We start from the raw sequence: 23,635 nt of genomic DNA on the forward strand, positions 1-23,635 counted from the left end.
GTACATATTTCCAGATTAAAAACCCTTAGGCATTTTAGATAGCAAGCAACTGGTCACCTAACAAAACCAAGAGAAAATATTAGTTATTGCTTCATATTGTTGATTGTCTCCAGTATTCTAACTGAAAGAAACCTATGGTTTGTTTTACAATATATAGAACAATATATCTAATTGGTTTATTAGAGAGAGAATAGTGGCCTTAAACATGGAATTTTAAGAGATTTTTCTCCCTCAGTTTTAGGAATTTGTAGTTAAAGGCTTCCAGTTTAGAAGATTAGAAGCTTGAGATATTGAAAGTACAGTGACGAGAGAACGTTCAATCAGCCTATCTGCAAGACTGCACATTTTGATATGATAATTTATGGGTTCAATGCACATTAATTAAAAATTATTAGTGTGAATACTTGCATTAAGGCAGGAATTTAGGTTTAATTTTAAATATGAAGCAGAAAGAATGTCACATTTCTCCTTGGCCCTCAATGTTTACAAGAAAGAGCAATATTAAAACTAAGATTGATTCAGTCTACTTAAAAGAATACTGATAAGCAATTTTGTAAGCTGCCAGTTTCATTTAGTGGCTGCTTACACTATGCCAAGGCAGATGCTGCAGGAAAAACAAGATCATTCTGTGTTTGATCCTTCTTCAGCGGAGCCCAATCTAAATCCGACAGTGTTTGTGAGCACCCTCTCATAACAAGTTCCATCCCTATGACTAAACAAAATGAAAAATTACTCTCAGTAGATTGTGACTATACGTGTTCTGAGCATTAGCGGGCTCCTTTATCTTAGCTCCTCCATGGTGGGGATTGAGTATATAAGTGGCTTCTTGGGGTCTTTCTTGGTTAGGAAAAATATAAGTGGTACTATTCTCCAATATGCAACCCACACATGGCACCAATATAAGATCAACTCACAGTAAACTGCACAGATCTGTGATCCTCTCTCTCCTTTCTTATATAATGAAATAATACCAACATTTAAAATCACCAGTAAGCATCGGTAATACCCCACTGAGATCTCTCAAAGCTATTGTTCTAGGCTTTCTGAAGACTCTTATGGGCCTTGTCTTCGACATGTTGTATTCAAGTCTTGGATTACTATCTATCAGCTCATATGTGAAAATACAAACTGCTCTGTCTACACAAAGATTTACATACACTTAAATTAATCCATTTAAAATAACAGATCTGTGCTTGTTAACCTCAAAAATATGAGGTGAGCTTTAAATTTCACCTGCTTATTTAACTATCCTGAATAATTTTGTGTCATCTGCAAACTTTGCCACTTCACTGTTCACTCATTAATGATCTGAGAAAAGAAGTATGTTGAACAGCACAGGACCCAGTACAGAATCTTGGGGGATCCTACTATCTACCTCTCTCCATTGTGGAAATGAACCACTTATCCCTACCCTTTGTTTCCTATATTTTAAACCAGTTACTGATCCACAAGGGGCCCCTCCCTGTTATCCCACGTTTCCTTAAGAGGCTTTGGTGAGGAGCCTTGTCAAAGGCTTTTTGAAAATCCAAATACCCTATACACCTCTATCCCAATATAACACGACCTGATATGACATGAATTTGGATATAACGCGGTAAAGCAGTGCTCCGGGGGAGGGGGGAGAGCGGAGGGACTGTGCACTCTGGTGGATCAAAGCAAGTTCGATATAACGTGGTTTCACCTATAACGTGGTAAGATTTTTTGGCTCCCGAGGACAGCATTATATCGGGGTAGAGGTGTATCAATTGAATCATCCTTATTTATTTCAGCATAAGCTTTCGTGGGCTACAGCTCACTTCTTTGGATGCACAGAATGGAACACACAGACAGAAGATATTTATACATACAGAGAACATGAAAAGGTGGAAGTACGCAGACCAACTATAAGAGTCCAATCAATTGAGATGAGCTATCATCAGGAGAAAAAAAACCTCTGAAGTGATAATCGAGATGACCCATAGAAGGCGTGAGGAGAACTTAACATAGGGAAATAGATTCAATTAGTGTAATGATCCAACCATTCCCAGGCTCTGTTTAAACCTAAGTTAATTGTATCTAATTTGTATATTAATTCAAGTTCAACAGTCTTATCCACATGTCTGCTGACACGCTCAAAATTTTTTTAAAGATTGGTGAGGCATGGCTTCCCTTTACAAAAGCCATGTTGAATCTTCCCCAACATACCATATTCATCTGTGAGTTTAATAATTGTGCTTTACTACAGATTCTACCAATTTGCCCAATACAGAAGTTAGGTCCACCAGCTACAGTTGCCAGGATTACCTCTGAAGTCCTTAAAGAAGTAAATCAGCATTACATTAGCTACCATCCCGTCATCTACTACTAAGGCTTCTTTCAGAGATACTTTACATACCAGTTAGTAGTTCCGCAATTTCATATTTGAGTTCCTTCAGAACTCCTGGGAGAATACCCTCTAGTCCTGGTGACATTACTTTTTATCAATTTGTTCTGAAACCTCTTCTACTGACACATCAGTGTGGGAGAGTACTTCGGATTTGTTGCCCAAGAATAGCTCTGATGTGGGTATCTACACAACATCCTCTGCAGTGCAGAGAACCTAAACATTGGTCTTCAATGACCTTATTTTCCCTTAAGTGCTCATTTAACATCTTGGTCATGTAATGGCCCCACTGTCTGTTAGGCATGCTTCCTGTTTCTGATGTACTTAAAGTATTTTTTTTACCATTACTTTTTGCTTCTTTAGTAAGTTGCTGCTCAAATTCTTTCTGGCTCACCTTAGTATACTTTTACACTTTACCTGCCACAGTTTGGCTATGTCTACACTACGCAGCTTTTAGCAACATAGCCCTGTCACTACAGCTGCTTTGCTAAAAGGTGCTCAGCGTAGCCACTCTTTGTAAGCTCTCCTGCCGCCAAAAAACTTCCACCCCCAACAAGCGGTTTTAAACTAAGACAAGGTCTTGGTGGCTGCAAGGTACCATTCAGTGCCTTACTAGCAAAAGGGTAGACAGAGACTTTTAATTATTTTTAAACTAATTAAATGCCACGTTGATAGCTTGTCTCCGTTACAACAGGGTTTGTTCTGGTCAGATTTCAGCTGTAACACAGACAAGACAACTGGGTAGAAAAAATACACATAGATGCACCATGTCTGGCCCTCCTGCAAGCATGATTATTATAACTACAATTCTCAAATACAAGCTTAGGAATTCAAACTAATGCTCATTTTACTAATTCAATAAAATTCTTTGTACAACAGACCTATCCACAACATTTAAGACTATATATCAATGTTTTTTAGACCTAGGATAGAACTATCTTGAATGGAATAGTTTTGATAATGGCTTTTATTTATTCTAACAAACACGACTAACAAATTACAAATTCCCTTTGAAATCACATTTAATTTTCTATGGAACACCCAGCATAGCTATCATGTTCTCTGTTTAAGGCAAGAAGTTTAGGAGGAATGGAAAGAGGGAAGGGGTGGGGAAAGGGGAAATTCATCTATAACCAAGAATGTGCCAGTCCTAAAAAGTGTAGCATACATTACAGTGAAGAAAAGTTATTTTTAGAAAATATTTTTTTCAGAAGTCCTAAAAATGTTAATAGATATTACAAATTAAATCATTTCTTTGGATTTTATCTAAGCTTGTTCGGACAGCAGTAATTAAACCTAAATATACTTAATGACTCCAGCACAACAGTCATGTATTTTCCTCAGAAAACCAAAACTCCCTTTAGCAAAGCAATGCACGGTTCAGCCACAAACAGTCTGTAGATATCTAAAGACTTTCTCCTTTTTCCCCAGGAATAAATAATCAATTCCACCCACTGAACAAAGTAAATACCTGCAAAACTCAGGATATGCTTTTCAGCCGTCCTGGTACCTCTCATGTCTCTTTTTAAATTGGAGCTTGTATCATCATCCTGTTAGGAAACGCAGATCTGCCCGATCTTGCTTATTTGGGAGTGCAACTATTTGAAGACAGACACTCTCCCAGGTAAAATGAAGGGGCTGATCATGTACTTAATGGCACGGGTAACGTCTCCTTCCCAGGGGCAGCCAATGCGCACGAAAGGCACAGCACGGGCGAGGAGAGGAAGGTGGCCAGGTCGCCCACCGGGCGGGTAGGAGACGAGAGGCGCAGGGCTGCTGCCAGGGGGCAGCCCACGCCCTGGGAAAGGCCGAGCTGCGAGGAGTGTCACGAGAGGCGCGCACCCCCCCGCCCCGCCAGCAGCAACACCTGTCCCGGAAGAGATGCGGCTGGAGAGACAGTCCCTATCAGCCCCTCCCCCAGGGATCTCACCTGGCACCAGCCGGGGCCTAACACATGACCATGGACAACCCCGCCGCGCCGCGCCCCGCCGCAAAGGCGCCCCCGCCCCCGGCCGATCCATGCCAGGGACCCCGACTGAGCCGCGGGCCGGGACTCCGCGCTGCCCGGCAGAGGGAGCGGCCCCGGGCTCAGCCCCAAGGCGGGAAGGGCCGTGACCAGGAGCGGTCCCCACTCACCCGCTGCTCATGGTCCCGCGCTGCCCGGGCCACGCCGAGCCGAGGAGGCGGCGCTGATCCGGGGCAGTCCTAGCGCCGGGGCCCACTCCGCAGAGCCTGCGCCATTCAAACTGCGGCGCGCTGCATGCCGGGCCGGAGAGAGCCGGGGCGGGCCCCCGCGGCCTGCCCCTTCCCACCCGGCGGCCTTGGCACCGCGCAACGAAACCGCCTCCCCTGCTGGCGACCGGGGGAACTGCACGCGCACGTCACCCGGCAGCCTCAGCCTCTACCTGCGCACCAGCGCGCCCGTGTAAACCCACATCCCTGCCCGGGGCAGCCCTCAGGAAAAGCAGCATCCCTCCCTCGCCCTGCCTGGCTCCAGCCCCCACTGGTCTCCCCCGTCCCCTGATTTCACTTCCCCATTGTCACCAGCCTCTAACCAGGGGCGGCTCTAGGATTTCCGCCGCCCCAAGCTCTGGCGGTCGCCGGTCCCGTGGCTCCGGTGGACCTCCTACAGGCATAAATGCAGATGCTCCACCGAAGCCGCGGGACCAGCAGACCCTCTGCAGGCACGTCTGCGGGAGGTCCACCGGAGCCGCCTGCCGCCCTCCCAGCGACAGGCAGAGCGCCCACCGCGGCATGCCGCCCCAAGCACGCGCTTGGCGCGCTGGGGTCTGGAGCCGGCCCTGCCTCTAACTAACCCATCACACCACCCCTCCACAGCGATCCCTGCTTCCCCAGCCCTGCGAGGTTCACCAGCTTCCCCCTTCAGTGTCCCTGCCCCAACTCTCCCTTCTCTCACTGCCACCCCAACCAGGGCAGGTACAAGGATGTTTCGCGCCCTAGGCGAAACTTCCACCTTGCGCTCCCCCACCCCCGCATCCCCGCCCTGAGGCGCCCCCCCATGGCAGCTCCCCACCCTCCACCCTGAGGCACTCCCCCGCCCCAGCTCACCCCTGCTACGATCACGAGCACCCTGAGCACGCCGTCACTGCTTCACTTCTCCCGCCTCCCAGGCTTGCGGCACCTAAGCTGATTGGCACCGCAAGCCTGGGAGGCGGGAGAAGTGAAGCAGCCACAGCAGGCTCGGGGAGGAGGCGGGGCAGGGGTGAGGTGGGGCGGGGAGTTCCCCTGCATGCCGCCCCCCCGCCTTACTTGCTGCAGGCGGCCCTTCCCGTGCTCCCCTGCCCCAGCTCCCTCCGCTTAAATGCCGGCAGCAACCGGGGCGGCCGAAGATCCTGCCGCCGCAGTTGCTGCCGAAGAAAATGGCGCCCTCCAAATCCCAGCGCCCTTGGTGACCGCCTAGGTCGCCTAAATGGTTGCACCGGCCCTGACCCCAATCACTTCTGCCCCTCAGAGTCACGGCCTCATCACCGCCCCATCTCTACTCCCCCCCACATCTCACCATCCCCACAACATACCTTACACTCAGGGCCGGCTCCTGGCACCAGCCCAGCAAGCAGCTGCTTGGGGCGGCCAACGGTGAGGGGTGGCACGTCCGGGTCTTCGGCGGCAATTCGGCGGCGAGTCCCTTGCTCCCTCTCCATTTTTGGATAGAGAAGGTTTGATGTTCCTTATCTGAATGAGAAAATTAAAAATGTATCTTCATGCTTTAAGAACGTTGAGAACCTTTGATGCTTGAATAACTCAAAGACTATTTGCATTTAAACACAAGGTAGGCTTATCATTTTCCTGAGTGTGTTCAATGTCGGTAATAACCTTGTGACACTGTGTTGGCATGTTGCAAAGCAAGATGACGTGTAAAATATCTTTCACGTTGCAATCCAATGTCACAAGCTGATGACATTTCACAAGTGACTTGGGGAACTGTAAACTTCCTGCAAACTGTCTTGATGTATGCATAATTTTTTCTTACCGAATTAAGAGCACATCAGTTGTGGATATATAAAACTATTACAGGTCCTTTTTTAATGACTTACTTTGTACTATGTTGAGAAATTTGGTGCCATATTGGCAAAACCAGTACCAAAAGAAGGGAAAGTATCATATTACCATAAGTCCTTCTAAAATATCTGGGTAATATTTGACTGCACAACACACATCTGGAGATGCTGATCTGCCCAAGCAGGTATCCATGTCCTGAACTGTGACCATAACACATCATGGATGCAAAATACATTTTTAAAAGAAGCCAACTAAATAAGTTTTGATGTTTGGTAGTGATGATGGTGGCAGGGATGCTTCCTTGTATATTTTTTTAATAGCTGTAGAGAGAATCTCAGAAAACAGTGTGATGTCTAGAGCAGTGGTTCCCAAACTTTAACAGCCCGCAAACCCCTTTCACTAAATTGTGAAATCTTGTGAACCCCCTCCTAAAAATGAATATTTCCAGGGTTTTAAGTTTAAGTTCCTCAGTGTGATGGATGTGCTTGCTTCGCTCTGCATAGCTCTTGGAAGTCCAGAACTACTGCCGGCTCCCCTGCTGATGGTGGCAGGGCTGGGGCTGCCAACCCCAACTGCCTGGCCCTGCTCTTCCTGGGGCTCAGGCTGCTGGCTCCCCTGCTGACGGGGGCAGGGCTCGGGCTGCCAGCCCAAACTGCCCGGCCCCACCCTCTCTGGGGCTTGAGCTGCCAGCCCCATGTGGAGCGCTGGGGTTCGGGATGCTGGCTCCCCCACTGACGGGCAGGGTTCAGGCTGCCAGCCCCAACTGCCTGGCCCCGTTCTTCCTGGGGCTCAGGCCGTCTGCCCTGCAACCAGGTCCCACCTGCTGCCTCCAGTGCTCAGGGTCCTCTGGCCTCCATTAGTGAAATTTTTCTGGCGAACCCCCTGTAACATTCTGTGAACCCCACTTTGGGAACCACTGGTCTAGAGGGATTCTTTTTGTAACACAGTAATTGATTCCCATCAACATCTAGTGACTAATTAAAACAAAACAAAATATAAAAGGAGTGTCAGTACGTGGAGAAATTGCAGAGACTTCCAGGAAAATTATCAGGCCTTGTGGTATTGTATTAATTATGATTATTAATTTTTATTTTATTTTCTTAATTTGTATTACAGTAGCACCTAGAGGCTCCAACCAAGATCTGATTCCCTTTGTGCCTGACACATAGTAAGAGACAGTCCCTACCCTGAAGATCTTACAATCTAAATGGACAAGACAAAGAGTTTGAGAGGAAACAGAACTGAATTTGCAGGTTACAGGCCAGCCCAATCTCCTCCTCAACATTATGAAGGGTGTGTGTGTGTGTGTGTGTGTGTGTGTGTGTGTGTGTGTGTGTGTGTGTGTGTGTGTGTGTGTGTGTGTGTGTGTGTGTGTGTGTGTGTGTGTGTGTGTGTGTGTGTAACTAACTACCAGATATATCTCCTTGTGCAATGAGACTGGAATGGGAAGGTAATTCATCATCTAATGCTTCCTTCTGGCTGGAACATCACAAATCATAAGGTGGATCTGCTATTCAGTATAATTTTGGTAAAGGCTGTGGCTCTGCTATTTAATAATTCTACGTGTAGTTTACTGGGCTTTTCATCAGCCTCTTTTCCTCCTTTAAAAAAACCTCACTTTGTTCCTGTTCAACCTGTTTTTCAAATCATGTCTGTTAAAGGAAAGTATGGATCTCTCCAGTAAAGATTATTTAATATTGTGGATTTAGCAGGTATGTAGTGCATTACATCTTCAAAGCACTGTACAGCTATTAATTTATTAGTTTTCACAACACCACTGTGAGGCAGGTAAGTGGGTCAGTGGCAGAACTAATGGCAGATAGGACTCAAGAGCTCATGGCTCAGAGCGCTGTGCTCTGACTACTAAAGAACACTGCCTTACACATTTTATACTTCTTTTAAATAGCACGTATCAAAAATGTTATATTTGTCATGTTTTGAAAACAGTACAGCATGTTTTTATGGGCAGATACTGTACTTGACATTTTTCTTTCAGATTAAAATCTGAGGGAACAACTCCACAGCTTCCATATCCATATGCCAGAACAAAGAAAACTGTAGAAAAGCAACATGATGGAATATGTGTTGAAATGAAATAATTGTACAGTAATTCTACCCCAATAAAAATAATTGTCATTGTGGATGAATACTGAATACACCTTGTACTTCATCCCACTACCAACATATTCTCTTGTATTATTACTAGAATATATCTCAAAACAATGCCATCATCAACTGGAAATAAAAAAGACTGTACTGACATGAAGAAGAATTAAGTACATTACTGCAAAATACAAAGTGTAATTTTATTTGAAACAATTCTAACTTCCTGAAAATAAGTTGTGATGAGTAAGTAACTTGTCATTATAATGTATGTATGTTGCAGAAATGAAAAAAAATATAACTATACAAAAGGTTAGCAGCACTCAGGATATTGGATGTACAGATAAATCAAGATTTTGCAGTAGCAAATTATTTTATTTAATAAAAAAAGCCACATGACCGTGTATGTAGCTTTTAGGATAGTAGTGTAACTGGTTTGTTTAGTCAGGGCTGCCAAATTTAATAATGTTTTTGCTCCTGAACCCTGGTACAGTATCAAATACCTCTAGTGAAGATAAGCTGTTTTTCAGCACCACCTAGGGGTCAAAAGAGGTAATAGCACTATAACTTCTCCTTAGGGCAGGGTGGACAAACTTTTCGGTCGGAGGGCCACATCGGGGTTGCAAAACTGTATGGAGGTCTGGGTAGGGAAGGCTGTGCCTCCCCAAACAGCCTGCCCCCACCCCATAGCTGCCTCCCTCTTCCCCTGACCCATCCAACCCCCCTGCTTCTTGTCTCCTGACCGGCCCTTCCCGGGCCCCCACTCCCTATCCAACCCCCCTGCTCCCTGTCCCCTGACTGCGCCCCAGGATCCCTCGCCCCTTATCCAACCCCCTGGCCCTCTTGGCCCCCTTACCATGCCGCTCAGAGCAGCATGTCTGGCAGCTGCACCGCCCGGCTGCCATGCTGCCCTGCAGGAGCACGCAGCCCCGCCGCCCAGAGTGCTGCCCGCATGGCGGCATGGCTGCGGAGGAGAGGGGACAGCAGGGAAGGGGCCAGGGTCTAGCCTCCCTGGTCGGGAGATCAATGGCTATACTGTTAAAGTGTGATCATAGCTTATGCTGGCAAAGCTGTTTTTTGAAAGCTTAGCTTAGCTTATTCCAAATAAGTGAAATAAGCTATGCCAGCAACAGTGCAGTTTTTCCAGGATAACTTCATTGACACTAGGGGCTTTTGCCAGCACAACTATTTTGGTCAGGGATCACAACTTGTGACATAGCTATGCCAGCAAAAGTTTGTAGTGTAGGGTAGACAGTAAGTCCTTTTGGGACAGCATTTAGTCCTGTGGCATCCCCTCCACAAATTAGTATTATTTATCATTATTTGAATTAGCAGTTCCCTTAGACACTCCTGTTTCCCAGTATTACCACCAGTGCCACTTGTTATGGGGACAAATGGTTATGAAAACCAATACCCCAGTAAAAGAAAAAATGGTTCTCTTGATCCCAAAGAACAAAGCCCCTGACCCAGGTCAATATACAAATCAGATCTTACCCACAAATCATGTTGTTGCCAGTTCTGTATAATCTAAAATCTAAAGGTTTATTCATAAAAGGAAAAAGATATAGATGAAAGCTAGAACTGGTTAAATGGAATCAATTACATACGGTACTGGCAAAGTCCTTGGTTCAGGCTTGTAGTAGTGATGGAATAAACTACAGGTTCAAATCAAGTCTCTGGAGTACATCCACAGCTGGGTTGGGTCATCAGTCCTTTGTGTAGAGCTTCTGTTTGTAGCAAAGTCTCTCCAGAGCTATGAAGCAGGATTGAAGACAAGAGGGAGATGAGACATCAGCCTTTTATAGACTTTTCCAGGTGTAAGAACATCTCTTTGTCCTTACAATTACAGCAAATTGGAGTCTGGAGTCACATGGGCAAATCCCTGCATACTTTGTTGAGTTACAAGGCGTATCTGCCTTGAGCTTCATGAAGCACTAAAGAAATCACGTGGAAGAGAGACCCCACCAGGGTGGCCCTGCTGCTAAAAGCCATGGCGGGTCTCTCGGCCATCAGGATAATGACCTGGAAGAAGGGCTGCAGCACCGCACTGAGTCTGGGGAAAGCTTCACAAGGAAGCCTGAGCTAGAGACACACCAGCAGGTCCATGTCAGGGAGCGGCCATATCAGTGTGGCATGTGTGAGAAAAGCTTCCGATACGAGGAATCTCTGAAAGAACATCAGAGTCTCTACAGCACAGAGCTAGGGCATCCGGAGGTTTCTTGGAGCCCCGGACAGGGAGCAGAGGCCGGACTCCTGGTTGTAAAGATGGAAGATACGTGGTAGCCAGTGGAGTGAACGTACAGAAGGTGAGTTAGTCAGATGAAAGGCACGAGGAGGAGTTGAAACGTCCATGATTTAGAGAGAACTTCATTCCATCAAATCAGACTGCGTGTCTGAGCCCCTGGAGGAGAGATGGAAACCCAGCCAGTGGACTTCCTTTTGTCACCACCTGAAAGGGGAACCAGGGACACTAGCTGAGGAGGATTCTTCTCTCTCAACTGAAAATGCAGCAATGGCACTGTGGGGACATGCAGGGGAAACAACTTCTGCTTGGGAAACATCCCCACATGATGGCAGGTGGGCAGCACTGGGAGAGGTAGAACTAGAAGGGACATGAATGACTGGGAGTAGGAGGGGGATAGGCACTCTGTATAGAAGGCCTGTTGCTGGGCATCACTGGACAAGACTGAATTGCAATTGCTTGGGATATAAGCTGACATCTCAAGTTCAGCTCCTAGACCCATGTCCAACATTGTTTAGGAGGTCTGATCTGCTCTTGTTACTAATGTGACCCCCGCTTTAGCCTTCACTCACCTTGAGGTCATGAGAATTCTCTAGTGACTCCAGCAGAAGAGGGTCTCAGGAGTAAAATAAAAAAGGGGAGATAATGAGAAATGCCCTGAAAAAAATTGGGAACACATGGGAAGTTAGTACTCCAGGTAAATCCAAAGAGATGTTCTCCCTGAGTCCTGACCCAGGAACTATCTGGGTAGGTCATCACAGTGGAGCTTTTCACTTGGGCAGGTGGGGTGCGTGTGTGGGAGGGGGAGGGGGAGGGGAGAATAGTTGAGCTACTTCTTATCATGTAACATGTACAAATCTGATCATGACTCTTAACACAGTCACCTCATCCTTCAGAGTGAGAAGGCGGTTGTTCCTACTTCCCCCGCACACCACCTCGGCCATTTCATTTTATTTTATTTTGATGTACGTACTGTAATTAGCATTGTCCACTGTTAACCAAGGCTTAACAGGGCCTCTTGAATGAGCCCAGCAATAGGAACACGTACCGTTACATCACAGCGAGCTTGCAGTTACCTGCTACAGTGTTCAGGATATTGTAAATATCATTAATAAGCAAATCACACTTTTAACATGGACCCTATTGCACTGTGTAAAGACAGGCAGTGGGGTGAAGAGTGCTGTTGCATTCTCCTTCCAGGTGCTCATGTGCATCTTCAGTCCCCATTGCATTGGTTTTCTCCTTACTGATTTTTAATATGTTTACACTAATCAGGAAACAGAACCTTCACTCTCACCCAAAAGACACTGCTAACTCTTGCAATCTTGTCTCGAGTCTTGGGATATTGGGTGTTTTTCAAGACCCATCTCCTAGAGGCAACTGATTACAGGAGCCTCTCAGCTTTTGTTTAAATCCCACCTTGCACCCCCTCATCCCCCACATTTCTGTTCCTTGTTGTGGTCCTTAATGGGCCATCAAGCAGGCTAGGCAGAGCTGACACCAACTTGTCTGGGGTGTCACCTAGAAGCATAGCATAAGTTTGAAATATGGACAGTATAGAGCCAATATTCATAACTTCAACTACAAAAATGATACACATAAACAGATAGCATAACCATAACCAGCAAACCATAATCTTGTATAAAGGGGTCTTAGACACACTATTTGACCCCTTTATACAAGATTTGGTGCCACTACAGGACTTTGGTTGCAACAATGATCTATACGGTCCCAGTTCATGTCAATAACTTGTTCCTGCTTTGCCCCTAGCCTTGCCACAGTCCTGCCCCTGCCTTGAACCTCTCCTTGCCTGATACCCTGCTTGCTAAGTTCCTGCCCTCCGATTTAACCCATAGCTGAGTACTGAATCTGGCTCAACTCTTAGCTCTGGTTCCCAGTTCCTGGCGTCCAGTGTGACCCTTGGCTTTGGCTCCTGACTACTGATGCTTTCTCAGACCACTAGGTGAGACTGCCCCCTGATTGAAATTGGCCTCATTAGCACTGACCCCCCACTTGGTAAGGCAACTATCATCTTTTCATGTGCTGTATATTTATACCTGCCTACTGTATTTTTTACTCCACGCATCTGATGAAGTGGGTTATAGCCCACGAAAGCTTATGCCCAAATACATTTGTTAGTCTCTAAGGTGCCACAAAGACTCCTCCTTGTTTTTGCTGATACAGACTAACACAGCTACTCCTCTGAAACCTCCCACAGGAGGTGCATCTGGGATATGGCCTAGGGAGAGGAATTTGGCTAGATGGGCTGTATTCTCCGGTTTATTCTAGATTGCCCAAAAGCTGCTCTAGCTTACGCTGAGGGCTGAACTGGTTCCTGACCAGTCCTGGAATCAACTAGCCACAAATGTAGTATATGTCCATGATGTCACTCCATCCCAGCCAAAGCTGCACTGAGCTCAGCATGACCACAGCTCGAAATTGGAACCAAAGTACTCAAATGCGTGCTAGGTGTTTTGCAGATAACTAGGGAGACAGAGCTTACAACCTAAATAGAAAACATACAAAATATAATATACAAAGTACAGGAGGCAGGACAAAAGCAGCACAAGACAATTAAAAATTCTTTTAAAAATCCACTTTTGTTAATTGGTTTTGGTTCTTTGAACGTTGTGAATTTGGAATTTTATATGGTTATATAGAGAATTGATTGAAGAAAGAGAATTACAGAACATTTCAAATCATTTTAATGTTTTTGTTTTGATTTTTCATGTAATCAATATTTACTGAAATTGTATTGGATTTTTTGGTTTATTATTTTCCTTTTCTTTTTTAATTGTCTAAATAAAATAACATTTAATATTGTTTGTCAGTCATGGGATTTTCCCCCCTTAAATTGTATATCAAAATTAAAATATAATTTTGAATATTTACTATTTTTAAAAAGGAAGACAAATGAAAAAGAGACATTTTTGATAAAAAATTAATAAAAATTCACAAATTCTAAAGCCCAATTTTAAATTCAATTTTTGATGTAGAAAAAGGGTTTTTTAAATTCAAAAAGTTTATTGACACTTTATATATTTCTAAAAAAATTTCAAATAAAAAAGTATTATAAGTGGAAACTATGGTTTATAATATCTTCTTTAGAGTAATATTTACTACAACTGCAGATATAGAAGATGTGATAGTGTGATATAAAAGTTTTATCAACAAGTGGTTGGGATTATTTCATTACTTATGAGTGGCAGAGCCATGAATGAGTTATGCAGGTAATTTTGAAAAAGTGCTGGTCAAACCTGCAGACCATACCATCAAATATTTTGCATATGTCACAATGTAGTCATGATTTATGATTTAGTTACCATAAATTCAACTGCACAAAACACAGAAGGAATAAAAAAAAAAAACTAATAAATGCAAAACACCCTCCCAAAATAGTAGTTTTCTCCTTGCCACATAGGTCAGTGAGACCTTGTATATAACTGACTGGTGTACACACATACAATAAATATATGTATAGTTAAGGGACTATAAACATACCTACCAGCAAAGGGAAAAATAAAAAGCCAATTTTTTTCCTTGTCTTATTTAATCCCTCTCCCTACCATCTTGCATTTGCTGGAGGTTTCTCTGTGCTGCTTGAAAAAATTGACATCAAGTATATTTCTATTTTGAAAATAATGAATTTAATTAAAGTAAGTGAATCTGGAAATGGAGGAGCTCAAGAACTCAAGGGATGTCTCTTTCATAGCAAGCTTGAAATATATATTTAGCATCATTTTCACAGCTGCAGCAAATAACTTGCGGTACGTATGGCTACAGCTTAAGATTTTGGTGGTGATTTTGGAGACAGTTTTGGGGTCCTGGGAAACACTCTCCAAAAAGCCTGATTCTCTGGCAAAAAGCCTGTAGTTAGGCAAGTGTGACATATATTAGGAAAAGGAAAAGGGAGAAAGTGGCAGTTCAGTTTAATGAGAAAGCAAATTTTTCTATAGTTGAGATTCTACCCAGATGTAGTGCATGTACAATGTTATAATATATTATTGTTTTGAGTCTTAAATCTAGGATGGTGTGTGTCTTACTATTTCCTGCCTTATAGTTATATTCATAATAAGCTGTATTTCCTTGTCCTAGTGTGTCCCTCTTTTTTCCACATTGCTTTTTTCACAACAGCCTACTTGTATTTTCCATTTTCACTGGTATTCTTCTATCCTTTGCAAAATTTTCTTTGTTAATTATTTGTATAAGGCTGCAGTATGCCAGCCCATGTTCTTATTTTTCCAGCCTGACTGCCTTTCCTATTTCTCCTGATGTAGGGTTCAGATGCAATAGCATGTTTTGACAATAATGTAATATACCTTATCTTAGAGATACACTGTAGTAGATCTATGAAATGTGTAGTAAATTAGGTATTTGAGGGGCTGGAACTTAAATACTTAATCTTTAGCTCCCTGGTTGGAGACAGGATGATTCAGGGGATTGGTAATAGGATAAAGCTTTTCACTTCTAAATTGCCAAGTCAAATCTAGCCCAGATTAATAGGGACAGAATGTTGTTACCATCTGTTCAGTGACCTATGTAGAATAAAGTAGTAGGCTCAGTCCTGTTCCTAGTGGCCAGGTATCCAAATCACAAAAATGCTATCAGAATTAGCACGCAGGTGAAGATCAAAGATTCAATGGGAAAGAGGACTACACTCTCCTCTGAACCTTAGAGGTTGGATGTAAGTACATTGATAAGAAAGTGGAGAAAGCTTGCCTTGCAACTGCTAGGGCTGTCAGTCAAGCACCTTTCAATATCAGCATTAAATGTATACAAATCAAACAAAATATTTGACATAGCCTGAGTTCCCACAGTGTAACAGGATGGTAGGGTTTGCCTGAAAACCATTCCAAGTAGGGAGATATGTTAGGCAGGAGTGACTAATCCCAAGGAAAATAATTAGGTTGAAGTTTTAATGTAGGATAATTTTGAAAGAACCTTTTTGTTAATAAATGAGACCCCAGGAGAGAGTACTTTATTTTGATTCTACGAGAGTGCAGGGTTGTTTGTGTGGGAATGCAGGTGCTTACACTCTCAGTATACTGCCATTCTTAAAAAAATGCAAATATCCCAATTTTAATGGCTTGTATGGTGGGGTTATGATGGTGGATCTTCGAAGGAGAACATGATTCATGTATAAGGTACTTTACTTAAACTTTTAAAGTTATTCCATTATTATCATGTGAAACGGGTTAACTCAAGCAGCCAGTTTAATGAGCAACAAGTTACAGATGAATGTGGAAGGTCTGATTTTGCACAGCATAGCACCTTCTGATGTGCAGTCAATAGGAAACTGTGGCTATATTTAATTTTATATTTCTTGAAATCAAATCAGAGATTTAGCTAGAAAATTTATTACTCAGGTGTACTGTGTTGATGTGTGACTGTCTTTGGAGAATCTGCAATCTGAAATAAATGCACAGATTATACCATTCCATTACCCATATAAATAGCTCTCAAAAATCTAATGTTCTCTACATAAGGAGTTACTCCGATGAAACCTCAATGTATCCAAAAAATTCTATTTTAATGTGGAAAAGAAATCATGTACTGCTACTAGTGAAACCACTCATAAAATTGCAGTTTTAAATAACCATTTCAAGAGAAACTAAAATAGACAGAGATCCTTTAATTATAACATTTAATTTAGGTTATACAAAATATAGGAAAAATGTTGCAGCATTTCAGGGCACATAGATTCCTTTTCAAGAAAGGTAAAGGTATGTTTTGCTGCCTTTTTTTACTGCATGACTTACAATATAGGGTCTGACTTTGTGAAGTGCTGAGAGCCCTCAATTTCATTTGAAGTCAGAGTTGAGAATGCTGAATGCCTCTCACAGGATCAGACCCATGATGAGAAATACTCATTAACTCTAATGGAAAACCTATGTATACTCCATCAATTAAAAATGACTAGGAAACTCATTCAGGACTAAATAGCCAGAACAAAGAACATGGTAAACAGAAAAAAAGTTTTAGACCCAAATGTGGGCAAGTGTCTAGAATTTTTTGAAAAGTTATTGCTGTAGTTTTAGTTGGTGCTGCTCATGGAGATGCCAGGCAGTTGCTAATTATGAACTATGATCTCTTGGGAAGATGCCAAAAACCATTGTTGGAACTGATTGTCAATGCGACCATTTGGGAAATGAATATGCCAACTTCTTTTAAAGAAGTCATTGTTGGATTCTTGATTAAAAAATATTGATATTGACAGTCTCCCATTATCATCCTGTCTTGAATCTTTATTTTCTGGTAAGATTATTGAGAAGGGTTATGGCAGAATAGGTTCTGCAGCATTTGGTGTTTTCAGGCCTCCTCAACCCCATATAGTTTGTTTTTCTGGGTTTAGAGAATATATTGGTCGTGTTAGTTGCTCTTCTCAGGATGGATGATAGTCCAGAGATGTACTAGCACCATGTCATGGACCACAGTATGAAAGACAGCAGACAAATTCAAAAGAATCTGTCAATCCTCATCAGGAACTGGCTGGAACATTTTTGCTGAAGCAGTGTTCTGTCAGAAAATGCATTTTTTGACAGAAATGTAATTTTCTGCAAAGACATATAGATTTTGATGAAATTTCCTGTACATTTTTGTGACAAAACTTTTTAACTTCAGAAATTTTATTTCAGAATTTTTTCAAAATGTACCTTTCAAAATTAAATTTTCATTTAAGAATTTATGTTCTTTTCACTTTTTAAATTTTAATTATTTTTACTTTCTTTCATGACACATCAATAGTCATGCATAATATAACATGTTATGTCATAATGACATGACTTGACATGATATGACATCATATTATGCATGGCTGTTACTGAGATGTCATATTATGACACAGTTGAAATATTATTTTTAAAATAATAAGGGCAGCTGCTCCTTAGTAGTGATTGAGACATCTAATCTTATTTTCTAGATCAAAGATTTTCTTTTTCTGTGTTGTAATGAATCAGTTTGACATTGTGACACTTTAAACAAGAAAATTAGATAAGAGTTCAGTGTATTAATTAGAGGAACAGCTGTTTTCAATAGCCTTGTGTTGGTTTGGAATCGTTTTTCTATGATATGTCCAGATACGAAAAAATTAGAAGGCAGAAAGTGGTAAAAATTTCACTGCTCTCGCATAAGAGATCCACTGAATTTTGGAAATTAAATGTGCACAACTGCAACAGAGTTTAACACAGGTAATAAATCTGTTAAACTAAAATTGTGAAACATATCAAATAATCTTTGAAAAAAGGAACAGAATAGCACTGACCACAACTTTAAAATTAAATTTTCTGTTTTCTCATTCTCTTCTTCTCTTCTTCTGCCCTAGCATCATGTTTTGAAGCCTTTATCTAGTTTTTGTATATATTTACATATTTATTACATTCCTCACCTCCTGTTTGTTTTATTTCCTTTCTCTGTTTCAAAAATTGATTCCTCCTGTCAGCTCTTTCCTGTCTTGTTTGGTCCTGTTCCTTAGCCTCTCACTTCTGTAAATTACCTCAATGAACCTTCAAGCCCCTCTTTCTTTTAAAGGTGATCAGAAAAAATATAAAAAAGCTACTTTATTTGTATGTTTTCAATTACCTCCTTTCAGCATCCATGGGGATTTCAGCTCTCATCCTTCAAACATTACTTTCTTAAATAGCTCTATTGACATTAATGCTCAAGTGAATGACAGATGCGGAATAAAGCCTGACGTCATTCAAACTTAATATCCTCTGTTTTTGTTCTTCTTTTGTTCTTCTGAAATTCAAGCATGCCAGGTCTCCTACTTCATGAGATATGGATCATCACATCATTCTCCTTGGATGATATTATATGAAGTATGGAAGCTGCTGTTGCTACAGTAGCAATATATCAGCACTGAAACCTTCAGATTGTCCTTTCAGGACAAGGTAAGTCCCACTATTATTAATTTTTACAGTAATTTTCTCTTAAAAATACAATTATTGAAAACTTAATTTTTTTAAAAAAAGTCCAGGATAGCAGAATAATGTAAAGATTGGGATTCACTTTACTTCTATGCACAGGTTCCAGTGATAGTCAACAGTGGGTGCAAATTTCAGCAGCATACAGTATTACATGCTGGGGTTTCATATCTAATGGTAGCTAGTGTGATGCACAGTGAGTGTAGACTTTCAGATCTGAGAAAGCTGAGGAGGTGATGGAAGCATTGTCAACTGACATGTCTACCCTTTTTACTTAGAGCTTTCAGCCTCTGTGACATATTGATAATGTTTTTTTTTAAAGGAAATCATCCTAAATCTAATTTTTCTTTAAAATGTTCAGGTATTGGATAACCAGCAGAATAGAAGGAAAGAATATTTCCTGCAGCTTAAGTCTTTGATTCTAAATGCTTTTATCAATTCTTCTTATACATACAGTCTTGTTGAATTTAATTTCTTTTCTGACCTCCCTTCCATAGCTTCATTCTGTTTCTTTCTTTTTTATTTCTTGGTTAATCCTTCTATGTCCTTAAATCTTTCAGTTCAGCTTAATCCTTCAAATCCTATAATTATTCAAACAAAGCATTTTAACCTTTTGGCCTTTCTGGACCCTTGCCTATTACATATGACGTGTAGGTCTATCTTGATTAACAGTGATTATTGCTGCATTTTCTTTCTTAGGATACTCATAGAAAGATTCATGCCACTCAGGTCCAATTTCTAATAGACTCAGTGTCATCATTATTACCATGAGCATTATAATGATTGTAGCAGCTACTTTTTACTGTTAGGACAATTCTTTCATTCAGTCATCGTGTAAGGATGACATTGATGGAGCTGATGTAATCTCACATAATAGGAGGCCAACACCCGGTTCCTTATGACAAAACACCCTTTACAATTCCTGTGTGTTCCCACTGTTCACTCTAGTGAATTTTTTTACAGACTACATAATTAATGTGTATCTTTTTATTTCAGATATCTAAGAGCTTAAACAATCAATTTAGCTTGTTATTTTGTTCGAATGTTTTAGATGACTCTTCACACTCACATTGTATTAAGTTGCCTCCGGGGATGAAGTAAACTAATCTGACGACACTGTACATTGTTTATTTTATTTTTCACATAAGGTGTATTAGTGAGGGAGTGACCTTTATAGATGAGAAGCATTTTCTGGGAACATAGAGCTGGAAGAGACCTTTTGGGTCATCAAGTCCAGTCCCCTGGTATTGTAGACAACCCCTCATATAATCCTGTTCATAAATTTATCAAGCTCCAGTTTAAGACTAGTTAGGTTTTTGCCCCCACTACTTCTACTTAAGGCCTTTCCAGAACCTCACCTCTCTGATGGTTGAAAACCTTCTAATTTCCAGACTAAATTTATTTATAGCCAGTTTATATCCATTTGCTCTTGTGACAGCAATGTTCTTTAGCTTAAACAGCTCTTTCCCCTTGTGTTTACTCTCTGATGAGCAATCACATCCTTCTCAGCCTTCACTTTTTTAGGCAAACAAGCAAAATTATTTTAGTCTCCTCTCATTAGGTAAGCTGTCCATTCCCCTGATCATCCTAGTAGCACTTCTCTACACCTGTTCTACTTTGAATTCATATTTCTTGAACATGGGTGACCAGAACTGTACAAAGTATTCAGGATGAAATCTTACCAGTGCATTGTACAATGTCATTAATACTTCCCTATTTCTACTGTCCCTATATCTAGAAGTTAGTACAGTCCAATATATTCTTTCTGTATTAGAAATTGTTTCTGGACATTGGAATCATGGAGAATACAAATAATAAATAATTTGGGCTGTCAAGTGATTAAAATTAATTGCAATTAATCGTGTTGTTAATAACAGAATACCATGTATTTAAATGTTTTTGGATGTTGTCTACATTTTCAAATATATTGATTTCAATTATAACACAGAATACAAAGTGTACAGTGATCACTTTATATTTACTCTTAATTACAAAGATTCGCACTGTAAAAAACAAAAGAAATAGTAATTTTCAATTTGCCTAATACAAGGACTGTAGTGCAATCTCTTCATGAAAGTTGAACTTACAAATGTAGAATTATGTACAAAAAATAAACTGCATTCAAAAATAAAACAATGTAAAACTTTCTTGGTCTCTCTCTGCCTACAAGTCCACTCAGTCCTATTTCTTGTTCAGCCAATTGCTCAGATAAACAAGTTTGTTTACATTGCAGGAGATAATGCTGCCCTCTTCTTGTTCACAATATCACCTGAAAGTGAGAACAGGTGTTCGCATGGAACTGATGTAGCTGGTGTAGCAAGATATTTACATGACAGATGTGCTAAAGATTCATATGTTCCTTGATACTTCAACCACCATTCCAGAGGACCTGCATCCATACTAATGATCAGTGACAGCTCCAGGCACCAGCGCTCCAAGGACGTGCCTGGGGCGGCAAGCCATGGAGGGCGCCCTACTGGTCCCTGCGAAGGCAGCAGTCAGACTGCCTTCGGTGGCTTGCCTGTGAGAGGTCCCCGGTCCCGCGGATTCGGTGGCTTGCCTGCGGGACGTCCGCCGGTCCTGCGGATTCAGCGGCAATTCGGTGGAGGGTACACTGAAGCCGTGGGACTGGTGGACCTCCCACAGGCGCGCCACTGAAGGCTGCCTGACTGCCGTGCTTGGGGCGGCAAAAAAGTTAGAGACGCCCCTGCTAATGATGGTTCTGCTCGATAACAATCCAAAGCAGTGCAGACCGACACAAGTTCATTTTCATCATTGGAGTCAGATGCCACCAGCAGAAGGTTGATTTTCTTTTTTGGTGGTTTGGATTCTGTAGTTTCCGCATCGATCTATTGCTCTTTTAAGACTCCTGAAAGCATACTCTACACCTCGTCCCTCTCAGATTTTGGAAGGCACTTCAGATTCTTAAACCTTGGGTCGAGTGCTGTAGCTATCTTTAGAAATCTCACATTGGTACCTTCTTTGTGTTTTTTCAAATCTGTGGTGAAGGTGTTCTGAAAACGAACAACATGTGCCGGGTCATTATCCGAGACTGCTCTAACACGAAATATATGGCAGAATGCAGGTAAAACAGAGCTGGAGACACACAGTTCTCCCCCAAGGAGTTCAGTCACAAATGTAATTAACTTATTATTTTTTTAACAAGCGTCATCAGCATGGAAGCATGTCCTCTGGAATGGTGGCTGAAGCATGAAGTATGAATGTTTACACAGGGGTGGCTCTAGCAATTGCGCCGCCTCAAGCATGGCAGCATGCCATGGGGGGCGCTCTGCTGGTTGCCGGTCCCGCGGCTCCGGTGGACCTCCTGCAGATGTGTCTGCGGAGGGTCCTCTGGTCCCGCGGCTCCAGTGGAGCATCTGCAGGCATGCCTGCAGGAGGTCCACCGGAGCCGCGGGACCAGCGGACCCTTCGCAGGCACGCCTGCAGGAGGTCCACCGGAGCCGCCTGCTGCCCTCTCGGCGACAGGCAGAGCACCCCCCGTGGCATGCCGCCCCAAGCATGCGCTTGGCAGGCTGGTGTCTGGAGCCGGCCCTGTGTTTACCATATCTGGCACGTAAATACCTTGCAATGCTGGCTACAAAAGTCCCATGTGAACACCTTTTCTCACTTTCTGGAGACATTGTAAATAAGAAGTGGGCAGCTTTATCTCCCATAAACGTAAACAAACTTGTTTATGTTAGCGAGAATTAGGACTGAGTGGACTTCTAGGCTCTAAAGTTTTGCATTGTTTTGTTTCTGAGTGCAGTTATGTAACAAAAAAAAATCGACATTTGTAAATTGCGCTTTCATGATAAAGAAATTGCACTGTACTTTTATGAGGTGAACTGAAAAATACCGTTTCTTTTATCATTTTTATAGTGCAAATATTTGTAATAAAAATTAATATAAAGTGAGCAGTGTATGCTTTGTATTCTGTATTGTGATTGAAATCAATATATTTGAAAATGTAGAAAAACATCCAAATATTTAATAAATTTCAATTGGTATTCTATTGTTTAACAGTGTGATTAAAACTGTGATTAATTGCGATTAATGTTTTTAATCACAATTCATTTTTTTGAGTTAATTGTGTGAGTTAACTGCAATGAATCAACAGCCCTATAAATAATAAGGGTATATGTTTTGTAAATATAGAGTTACTAGTACTGAGCAAAACCCAGATTGATGTTCATCAAAGATATTTTTACAAGAAGGATATTTAGAGGGACGGGGGAAGTCTATTTTCTTTAGCATTATCATAGAATCATAGAATCATAGAATATCAGGGTTGGAAGGGACCTCAAGATGTCATCTAGTCCAACCCCCTGCTCAAAGCAGGACCAATTCCCAACTAAATCATCCCAGCCAGGGCTTTGTCAAGCCTGACCTTAAAAATCTCTAAGGAAGGAGATTCCACCACCTCCCTAGGTAACCCATTCCAGTGCTTCACCACTTTCTGAGTGAAAAAGTTTTTCCTAATATCCAACCTAAACCTCCCCCACTGCAACTTGAGACCATTACTCCTTGTTCTGTCATCGGGTACCACTGAGAACAGTCTAGATCCATCCTCTTTGGAACCCCCTTTCAGGTAGTTGAAAGCAGTTATCAAATCCCATCTCATTCTTCTCTTCTGCAGACTAAACAATCCCAGTTCCCTCAGCCTCTCCTCATAAGTCATGTGCTCCAGCCCCCTAATCATTTTTGTTGCCCCCTGCTGGACTCTTTCCAATTTTTCCACATCCTTCTTGTAGTGTGGGGCCCAAAACTGGACACAGTACTCCGGATGAGGCCTCACCAATGTCAAATAGAGGGGAATGATCACATCCCTCGATCTGCTGGCAATGCCCCTACTTATACATCCCAAAATGCCATTAGCCTTCTTGGCAACAAGGGCACACTGTTGACTCATATCCAGCTTCTCGTCCACTGTAACCCCTAGGTCCTTTTCTGCAGAACTGCTGCCTAGCCACTCGGTCCCTAGTCTGT

The 23,635-nt window shown here is 42.2% G+C and overlaps 1 protein-coding gene and 1 long non-coding RNA gene across 5 annotated transcripts in view; one reads left to right on the forward strand and one right to left on the reverse strand.

Annotated features, from left to right (window-relative positions):
- KATNBL1 (katanin regulatory subunit B1 like 1) overlaps positions 1–4,716 on the reverse strand; it is a 41,507-nt gene extending 36,791 nt beyond the window's left edge. Inside the window, exon 1 of one of the 3 annotated variants that reach the window (XM_039535332.1) lies at positions 4,499–4,716. The gene's annotated coding sequence lies outside the window, so the exon portion shown is untranslated. Of the gene's footprint in view, positions 1–3,833; positions 4,247–4,498 lie in introns of those variants that run through there. The other 2 variants (XM_039535330.1, XM_039535331.1) reach the window with 2 other exon arrangements.
- A 996-nt stretch (positions 4,717–5,712) lies between these two features.
- LOC120403754 lies at positions 5,713–8,498 on the forward strand. 2 transcript variants are annotated; one of them, XR_005597712.1, is made up of 3 exons: positions 5,713–6,152; positions 7,499–7,675; positions 8,379–8,498. It is a non-coding gene; the product is annotated as an uncharacterized LOC120403754 (long non-coding RNA). The 2 variants fall into 2 exon arrangements; XR_005597713.1 differs by having other exon boundaries at positions 5,713–6,039.
- The last annotated feature ends 15,137 nt before the right edge of the window (positions 8,499–23,635 follow it).

The sequence above is a fragment of the Mauremys reevesii genome, linkage group 4, assembly GCF_016161935.1.
Source record: "Mauremys reevesii isolate NIE-2019 linkage group 4, ASM1616193v1, whole genome shotgun sequence".
Lineage (NCBI taxonomy): Eukaryota > Metazoa > Chordata > Testudines > Geoemydidae > Mauremys > Mauremys reevesii.